The following is a 10339-nucleotide window of genomic DNA, read 5'->3' on the forward strand; positions in this document are numbered from 1 at the left end:
GTATACCAAGCTGTGAGCTTACAAATAAGAGTAAGCAATTTAGGCCTTACCCTCAAGGAGCTTACATTCTAATGGGGGAAAGACCATAAATAAAGGAGAGATAGTAAATAAAAGCTACCTCCCAGAAGGGAAAGGAATTTAAATTTTATTCATCAAGCAATAGGGAATCCCTAACAGTTTTTAATCAAAGGAGTTATATGACTAGTTCTGTGTGTGCACAAGAAAAATTATCCTGGAATGCCATATAGGACAGCCTGGAGAAAGCGAGCAAGTGAAGGAAGACTTGTTAGGAAGGGCTTGTCCTAGTATTTCATGAGTGAGAAATGAGAGGAGTTGATGATTAGGAGAGTTAAATGAGGTGAAACTCATAGGAATTACTAATAGTTTCATAGGTATGAGAGTGAAGTGGAAAGGAAAACAAGTCCATAAGTGTCTGGGACAAGCAATTTGATAAGCATTATGCCACTATCCTGAGAGTCCAAGACAGTATCAGGGGTTCAAATCTGGGGAATGAGGGAATGGCTGTACCCTAGAATGTAGTGATTTCAGGGGGAGGAGTAGGATTAGGGAGGAACCTTACATCCTTAACCATATTTCTCTCTTTTCTATCCTTGTCTCTCTCTGCCTCTGTTTCTCTCCTCCTGCTTCCTTTAAGACTCAGCTCACACACCACCTTTGGCTCCCCAAGTAGCCTTTTTAGATTGGCTTTCAACCCCCCCACCCCAGCCCACCATACACACACCTACACACACAAACTATTGGTGCCTTTCCTCTAAGATTAACTTTCATTTTTATTGTATACATCTAGTACATACATAGTTGTTTAAAAGGTCGTCTCCTCCATTAGAATATGAAGGCTTTGTGTGCCTTTCTTGGCATAGGACCTGGTCCATAGTAAGTGCTGAATAAAAGGCTTATTGACTGTTAACTAACTTTTATGCATTGCATCTTACAGCCTCTCCAGTTAAAGTCTATGCCAGCAAACTTCAAGGGAGGTGCTAAGTAATTATCTAAATAAACCTATCCTTAAAAAACAAACAAACAACCTTTGTCTTACTTCCTTGCATATTGTGCAAAAGAATTATAAGTATAATTGCCTCAATTTTCCACAGCATTTGCAAGTGAAGATACAGCCTGAGGGCAATGCTGAAAGGCTGTTTTCTTTTTCTCCCTTTTTAATTGAGCAATTAACTTAAGTGTGAGGGAGGAGGTGCTTATTTCTATCCTACTGAATCTCTCTAGCTCAGAGGATGTGAACTTTTTTTGGTCCCTGTACTCCTTGACTTTCAATAAACCTTCTTCCTTTACCCCCTATTCAACAGGAAAGGAAATAAATTCTAGAGTTAATGGGAAATAAAAATATAAGAAATAATATAAAGAGATTATTTGTAAAGCATTCATTAAATACACTATGCTAAATTATAAATACAAAAGAAAGGTAAAAAAATTAATTTCAATGAGACAATATAATTGTTAACCAAATATTCCCCTTATACTTTTGGTAAACTTCTTAAATACCCTTTGGTAGCCATGTCCTTTACTAAGAACTTTTGCTAAGCTAATCTTTCAAACAATATATTTGGTATATTACTTTTCTCCAATTACATGTAAAAAAATTTTTTAACATTCCTTTTTTTTAATGTTGAGTTCCACATTCTCACCCCTTTGTATCCTCCCTCTTTGAGAAGGTAAGCAGTTTGATATAGGTCACATACATGTGAAATCAAGCAAAACACAAAGAAAACACAGACCAAAAAAACACCAAACATACCCCTAAACCCCCAAAAAATAAAGTTTAAAAAGTTTTGATCTGTATTTGTACTGCATCAATTCTTTCCCTGGCAATGGATACCATTTTTCATCATGAGCCCTCCAGAACTATCTTTGATCATTGTATTTTTGAGAATAGCTAAGTCATTCACAGTTGATTATCTTACAATATTGCTGTTACTATGTACAATGTTCTCCTGGTTCTGTTTGTGAGGGATGATTTCTCAGAAGTGAAGCCTCCTCAAAAGGGTTAATAGTTTTTGTATTATTGAAACACAGTTTCTGCCCTGTAATGGCAAGCACAGAAGTAGTTCACACCTTTTCTCAGCTATTGAATTATCAACTTGTTTCAGTTCAAATTTCCTTTGAGACTTGTATCAAGTCTGTTAAGAAACAGAATGTGTGAACCCCATAACTTGTGAACCCTAGAACTCATGAACTCCTGCAACAGGAAGGGAAGGAGCTAATGACAATATATAAGGAGAGGCCCAGGCTAGAGACAGCAGAACTGAGAAGAGGACTCTTGTGGTGGCAGAGTCAAGAAGGAGAAAACTTGTGGTATCCTGGCATTCTATTTGTCTGCTCTGTCTGTGTTAATGTTTGTGATACTTAGTACAGAAGCCCTGGGACCTTACTGGAAGCCCTGAAAGAGGATTTTCTGGTTGTATGTTTACAGAAGTCTTGGAGGAGGGTTTTGGAGGTCCTGGGACTTTACTGATGATTTATGCTGACCTCTTGGACCTTGTTGGTAGGTCTGAGTTGATTTCACAGGCAGATAGTGAATTGATGGTGGTGCTAGCAATGTGCATCAATATTATTGTGGCTCTGTCAAGCTTTGTCTTCCCAGAAACAGGAACTGTGAAGGACTTGAGGTGGACTGGACACTATGAACTCCAATATGGAATGGGAACTGGACAAAGAATTGTACAAGGAGCTGGACAAGGAACTGGGTGCTGCCTGCCTTTGAACCCAGGTGACAGTTGGAGCTAGGACCATGGAAGAGAAACCATGGAAGCTGAGAGCCAGCTTTGAGACAAGCTGAAAGAAGACTTTGCTTGGATACTGTGTACTAACTGAGAAGATTATTATTTACTGTGACCTAGGGTTGGAGAACTTTGACTTTTGTACTTTGTGATTGAATTAAGGATTTTGTGATTGACTAAATGAATGTACTTTGTTGAAAATTATGTGACCACATTGGTAAAAACTATGTGGCCATTTTAGTGATAAGTTGTTGAGTTGTGACATGGTGAATGCTGCATTTTGATTTTCTGTGATAAGTTGTAACACTGTGAATGCTGTATTTTGATATTCTGTGAATGTTTTTGCTCTGATTTGTTATTCAATAAATATAGAGTTTGCTATACTATGTAATCAGAATCTTGTTAGCTGTTCACAGCACCAGTCCTCTGGAAAGTTGCTTGTGCTTGGCTTTACACCCCCTTTTCTTGTCCTTTGTTCTTTGTTGCTGGGGAAGATTGTACCCCTTGAAGCACAGTCAATGGAATTAGGGGAAGGGAGTTGTGGAGGGGTAGGGGGCTCTGTTAGGGTATAAAAGGACCTTGTTTCTGGAATCAATTTGTACTTTCCTGGCTGGTGCCATTAAAGTGGTGAAGGAGGGACCCTTTCTCACAAGAAAGCAATAAACTCATTTCTGCTTTCAGGTATCTATGTCTTTCTATTGATTTTTTTTTTTGGTAGTGGTCTCTGTTCCACACATTGTTCCTTTCACTTTGCATCAGTTTATATCTTTCCAGGTTTTTTCCAAGAGCATCCTATTCATCACTTCTTATAGCACTTTCCACTGCAAGTATATACCATTTTTTTTTCAGCCACTGCCCAATTGATGGCATTCCTTCAATTTCCGATTTTTTGTATCCACTAAAAGAATTGCTACACGCAATTTTGTACATGCAATTTCTTTTCTTTTTTTGTTTTGTATCTCTTTGGGATATAGGCCTGGTAGTGGTATCACTCAGTGAAAGGGTATGCACAGTTTGGTTGCCTTTGGGCATGTTCCAAATTGCTTTACAGAATGGTTGAATCAGTTCACAGCTCTACCAACAATGCATCAATTCTCAATTTTCCCACATCCCTTCAAAAATTTATCATTTTCCTTTTGTGTCATATTAACCAATCTGCTAGGTACAGGGTGAGAAACTTGCTATAATTTTTTTTTCATAGTTATGATTACTATTTCCTATCATCCTATTTTCTCTGTTTATTCTACTCTGTATCTTTTCACCCTGTCCATTCTCAAAAGTATTTTGCTTCTGACTACTGTCTCCCCCAATCCAAATTCCTTTCTATCAGGCACTACTATTCCTCCCTCCCCCCCCACTCCTTTTATTTTTTTAGTTAGCATTCCATCATATTAATCTTATTCCCATGCCCTCTGTCTATGTACATTCCTTTTAACTGCCCTAATAATGAAAAATTTACAAGTATTATCTTCCCATGTAGGAATATAAACAGTTTAACCTTACTGAGTCCCTTAGGATTTTTCTTTCCTGTTTACCTTTTTAATGCTTCTCTTGAATCTTTTATTTGAAAGTCAAATTTTCTATTCAGTTTTGGCCTTTTCATCAGGAATTCTTAAAAGTCCTCTATTTCATGGAATTTCCATTTTTCCCTTGAAGGATTATACTTGGCTTTGCTACATAGGCTGTAATTCTAACTCTTTCATCCTGTGGAATATCATACTTGAGGACCTCCATTCCTTTTGATACAGAAGTTGCTAAATCTTGTGTTATCCTGATTGTGGCTCCACAACATTTGAAGTGTTTCTTTCTGGCTTCTTGAATATTTTCTCCTTGACCTGGGAGCTCTGGTATTTGGCTATAATATTCCTGGGAGTTTGCATTTTGGGATCTCTTCCAGGAGGTGATTGGTGTATTCTTTCCATTTCTCTTTCACCCTCCAGTTCTAGAATATCAGGCTAATTTTCCTCAATAACTTCTTAAGAGATGATGTCTAGTTTCTTTCATGCTTTTAAAGTAGTCCAATAATTATTAAATTAAAATAATTCTTAAATCTTTACTTAATCTATTTTCTAGGTCAGTTGTTTTTCAACAAGATATTTTGCATTTTCTTCTATTTTTTTATTTTGTTGCTTCTTGATGTCCCATCAAGAATCAATAGCTTCTACTTGTCCAAGAATGTTCTTCATTGAGCTTCTGTATCTCCTTTTCTATTTGGCCAATTCTGCTTTTTAAGTCATTCTTCTCTTCAGTGGATTTTTGTGCCTCTCTTACCATTTGACCTAGTCTGTTTTTTAAGGTGTTATTTTCTTTGGATTTCTGTGTGTGTGTGTGTGTGTGTGTGTGTGTGTGTGTGTGTGTGCCTCCTCTACCAAGCTGTAGACACTTTTTTCATGATTTTCTTTCATTACTCTCATTTTCCCCCCAATTTTTCCTCTATCTCACTCATTTTATTTTTTAAATTCTTTTTGAGCTCTTCCATTGCATAAGGTCAATTCTTATTTTTCTTTGAGACTCTGAATGAAGCAGTTTTGACTTTGTTGGCTTCTTCTGAGTTCGTGTTTTGATCTTTCCTGTCCCTATAGTAACTTTCTATGGTCGGGATCTTTTTTGTTGTTGTTTGCTCGTTTTTCCAGACTATTTTTTGACTTTTAACTTTATATTAAAGTTGGGCTGTGCTTCTAGCATGGAGGGACGCTGTCTCAAGTGTTAGGGGTTTTTTTGTGTAGTTGTTTTCCAAGCTAATTCTGGGGACCTGTAAGTGTGCAGTTCTTTCAAGGTGGCATAGTCTAAAGAGAAGTGTGTTTACTACTGTCCTGGCCTGTGTTCCGGTTTGTGAATGGCCAAAGGCACTCTTCTCTGCCCTGGAAATATGACCAGGTTTCCCACTGTCCTGCAGTCACAAATTTTGGTATGCTAGTGCTCCTCCTCTCCCTGAGATTGTGACCTGGATCCAGGTATGGGCAGTGCAACAGAATGCAAACGGGATCCTGTAGTCACTTTCTGACCAGTTGTCCAACCCGTTTACCACCTATGAGCTAAGACCTCTAGAAGCAGCCTAGCCACTGCTGTTTTAGTTGCCTCCAGGGCCTGCTACTAGTTTGCTGGGGCATTGCCTGGGCTGGTGTGGCCTGCCCTATACTCTCACCCTAGTGTGATAGACCTTTCCTGCCAAACTTCTAAGTTATCTTGAGCTGGAAAATTGTTTCACCCCATCCTTTTGGGGGTTCTTCTGCTCCAAAATGCATCTTGAGGCATTATTTAAGTTGTGTAGAGGAGGATTTGGAAGATCTCAGGTGAGTTCCTTCCTTTCTTCACCGCCTTGGTTCCCCTTCCCCCCAAGTGAATCACTTTTAAACCAAATCCATGGAATGAACCTGGATTGACAGTAAAGTACACTTGCTGATCCTTCCTCCTCCCTCTTGGAGAAATCAGTCATTTGGCAAGACAAAGTATACAAGGCCAAAGAGATTGAAAAGAACATCCTGAGCTAAGCACAGATAATAGACATATGGGGCTGTTCTGGAAAGAAAAAAGAGTAGGAGGGTATATGGAGGAAGGAAAGAAAGAAAGAAAAAGAGCAAGGAAGATATGTGACTTTAGAAAAGAGAAAGAAGACCTTCTTTTTGAATAGTTAGGAGTTTGGGATCCGTTTTCTGGGGAGTTCACTGGGTCAGAATAAAGTCCTTCCTTTATTCTCATACTCCCACCTTCAGACCCCCAATGTGTCAAGAATATCCTATATCCTGGAAAACCTTTCATCAAGCTCTTCTACTTACTCTCCAGACTTTGTAGGAAGGCAGCATGGTACACTGACTTTGCCCACTTAACGTGATACTTTTCCTCCACAGACTCACTCACTCACCTGCAAAATGGGGAGGTTGGACTAAAAGTTCTGCTAGCTATAGATCTGTGATCCTATGATTAGGTATCTATATCTACCCCTGGATATAGATATATAATGTGCATATAATTATTATAGATACTATATTATATATAGATTTACATTATATATTATTGTATGATCATAGAGCTTAGCCTAGAGTATATACACACATATATAACATTTGTATATGTAGTTATCTATAGTTGCATGTTTTTTTCTGGGGTGGGGGAGAATGAAATTAGTTAACAAAGGTTTCTCAAACTCTCCCAGAAAAAAAATAAAAGTGTAATCCATTGAATGCTTCTCTGGAATTCTCTGATCAAGGCTTTAAACAATCTTCAAAGATCAATTTATGGTTATTGTTATGAGAGAAATATTTTTTTCTCTGAGTTCATGTGGTAGGTAACTGCAGCAAATTTTGTGTTTACCACAATGCAGAAATTATGGAGATAAAAACCTAGGCTTTATTATTGTGAGTAAATGTAGGTTCAGGCCTCAGAGAAAAACTGAACAATTATGAGGATTCTAATAAGATATCTTCTGGGCAAAATTAGATCAGAGTGACAAAGAAATGATTCATTTATGCATTATAATCTTAAACATTCCTCTTGGGCCATAAAAGTTAAAGAGAAGATGGATCCATCTTGTGCCAATGTCATAAAAGTTAAACAAACTTAGTGAAACAGATTCATGATGTCATACGTCCCCTAAGGAAACAAACCTCATCAAACAAACTCTATAGGTAAAATAAGCTACATTTAGAGAAATCACAAATAGATTAATGAGGAGGATTTATATGTCACCAAGGAGTCAAGGACAGTTGAGATTCTTCTTCTGACTTCCTATCTAAAAATATTTAAGGCTCTTAAATAAATTGTCACATCCAATAGGACAAGTTTTGGTCAGGTGAGGCTAATATTAACTAAAATTTACAAGAGGAATAGCCCTGAGTCCCAAATAGTAAAAGGAAATTTAAAAATTCTGATAATAGTATATAAAAATGGGAGAATAGGCCATAAGAAATGATAAAGTTCATGGTTTCAAAGAAACCTAGAAAGGTCTATATAAATTGATGCAGAGTAAAGTGAGCAGAACCAGAAGAGAAATTTGCAATATAATGGCATTGATAAAAGTGAAAAATTATTAAAGACTTATGAGCTCTAATCAACATTATAATCAATCATCATTCCAGAGAACCAATGACAAAGAGTATTATGTCCCTTCTGACATAGATGATGTACTAAACATTCATTAGACACATTTTTTACATAGTCAATATGAGAATTCATTTAACTATGAATATTTGTTTAAAAGGATTTGTTTTTCCTTTTTCTCATTTTTGAGGGGTGGGAGTTATAGAACAAGAAAAAAATGCTTGTTAAGTGAAGGCAAAAATAAAACAAAACACTGATCAAAGATCCATATATGATAACCTGTGTAACAGTGCTAATTCTTTCAGTTAAGATACCTAAATTTGTCACCTAGCATTAAGAGAGGCAGTCTTATTCGATAGAGTACAGGCCTTTGGTTCAAATTCTGCCTTTGATACTTCCTATCTGCAGAATTGTGGACGAGTCATTTGACCTTACTAAACTTCATTTTCCTCATCTTTAAAATGTGCACAATAACAATACCTGACATATAGGACTGTCATAGGAATCAAATGAAATAACATAAATAAAGCATTTTTCAAATCCTAAAGCAATCTATAAAGATAACCTACTCATATCAGGTAGAAGGATTTTACATCCAAAGGGAAATAATCTAGATGAATTGATAGAGATATCTGTTTTATCTCTAATTCGATTCCATGAAATATTTTTATTTCTTTCCAATTCATTCATTAATATGAACTTATGTCTGCATATAGAATAGGATTTCCCCAAAACCACTGGTCCAAAAAAATATAAGTGTACATACAAAGCCATATGGGCCAAGGGATGGCGGCTAGAGTTAGGAAGACTTCAGTTCAAATTCCACCTCAGACACTATATGATCCTGGGCAAATCATTTAATGTCTCTATGCCTCCTTTTCTTCATCTATAAAATGAAAGTGTTAGACTCAGTGAGTATGTGTGTATATACACCTCAGGTCCCTCCCAGCTCTAAATCTGTGTACAAGTGTATATTGACAACAATTTTCTTACTGGCCCCCAAAACTTATAAAATCAAGTGTGCCTAGTTCTTAAAACTTAGAAGCAATAATGTGAGAAGAGATTCTTGGATGAATTAACCCCTAAATCAATTTAGTTAATTGCAAACAGACCTTAATTCTCCATTAATTTTTTTTGGTTAAAGGTGATGAATTTTAAGATATTTGAGCCCCAATAAGAGCCAAAATCTGAACTAACCAGTCAGGAGAAGCAACCTGGCCTAACAGACATGCTCTGCTTTGCTCTCTAAGTGAACCATGCTCTCTTTTTGGATTTTGCTGACTGGGTACATCCTTCTGCCAAGGTTCTGGCCCACTGGACGTTCCCCTTATTTTGTTGTTTAAGATTCTCCTTTGTTACCCACTATTTTAAGTAATGGCATCCCTCTTTCCTGTTGTTAATGAGCACTGTTATATTATATTGTTATGTTAATTATAGAAGAAACACAGACATATTGGAACCATAATTTCAATTGATACTTTGGCACCTCTCTTACCTTATTGTGAATCCGTCCTATTAAGAAATTCCTTCCTCATGTTATGGTTAACATATGGAGACTATAATTTTGGCTGATCCAAGCATCCTGAGTTGGGGAGGGAGGGAGGACTGCTCTAAATGTATAAAGGTCTCTTTTAGCTAGCTTTCCTTGAGCTCAGAAATATTTTCTGACTCTCATGCATGCATGTGTTCCTCTAGCTCAAAGGGAACACACACACACACACACACACACACACAGATTATTCCCTTTGAGCTAACAGAAAACACGAATGCATGTATGTATGTATATGTATGTGATTGTGTGTATATGTGTATACATGTGTATACATATACACATATACATTATATATAAATATATGTATATATACGTATATATATGTGTGTGTATCACCTAATAATTTGCTTCCTTTAACCAAATTCTAGTTAGTAAAGGTAATAGAACCGAGTACCTCAGTGGGAGGGGTTAATCATGACATGCATATATAGCCCTGCTTGCATCTAGTCACCACAGCAGAAATGTTAGTTTTAAAAAATATCTCATAGTTATTTTAATTATAGTTCTGTGATCATGAGCACTTTTATATCTCTGGTCTCTGGTTCCTTGTCTAGAAAATGCAGAGCTTTGAATAGATGACCTCTGAGGTCCTTTCCAATTCTTAGCCTAGAATTCAATGTATTCAGTGTATTCTTCTCAGCAATATAAATAAATAATAAAGTATAAGGATTTGATGAGAAAGTACAAGAGACATTATATAGTTTGCAAGCAAACATAAATGGGAATTAAATGCCTCAAATTTATCTATTTCTGACAATAAAAGTGAAGTAAATCTTAGCCTTAAAACATGAAAATTGTAAGGTTTGGGCAGCTAGATGGTACAGTGAATAGAACACCGGCCCCGGAGTCAGGAGGACCTGAGTTCACATTTGGCCTCTGACACTTAACACAAAACTAGCCGTGTGATCTTGGGCAAGTCACTTAACCCCAACTGCCCTCCAAAAAAGCAAAAAAAAAAAAATTGTAAGGTTTATTCAGAAAATATAACAGAATACAT

General features: G+C 36.8%; 1 long non-coding RNA gene across 1 annotated transcript in view; it reads left to right on the forward strand.

Moving 5' to 3' along the window:
* LOC138166977 (uncharacterized) overlaps positions 1 to 3139 on the forward strand; it is a 90216-nt gene extending 87077 nt beyond the window's left edge. The window contains exon 6 of the long non-coding RNA XR_011169790.1: positions 2618 to 3139. This is a non-coding gene — a long non-coding RNA (uncharacterized lncRNA). The remainder of the gene's footprint in view (positions 1 to 2617) is intronic.
* The last annotated feature ends 7200 nt before the right edge of the window (positions 3140 to 10339 follow it).

Source organism: Petaurus breviceps, unplaced genomic scaffold, assembly GCF_028583685.1.
Source record: "Petaurus breviceps papuanus isolate PSGF00001 unplaced genomic scaffold, PetGlider_PUasm1.0 227, whole genome shotgun sequence".
Taxonomy (NCBI): Eukaryota; Metazoa; Chordata; class Mammalia; order Diprotodontia; family Petauridae; genus Petaurus; species Petaurus breviceps.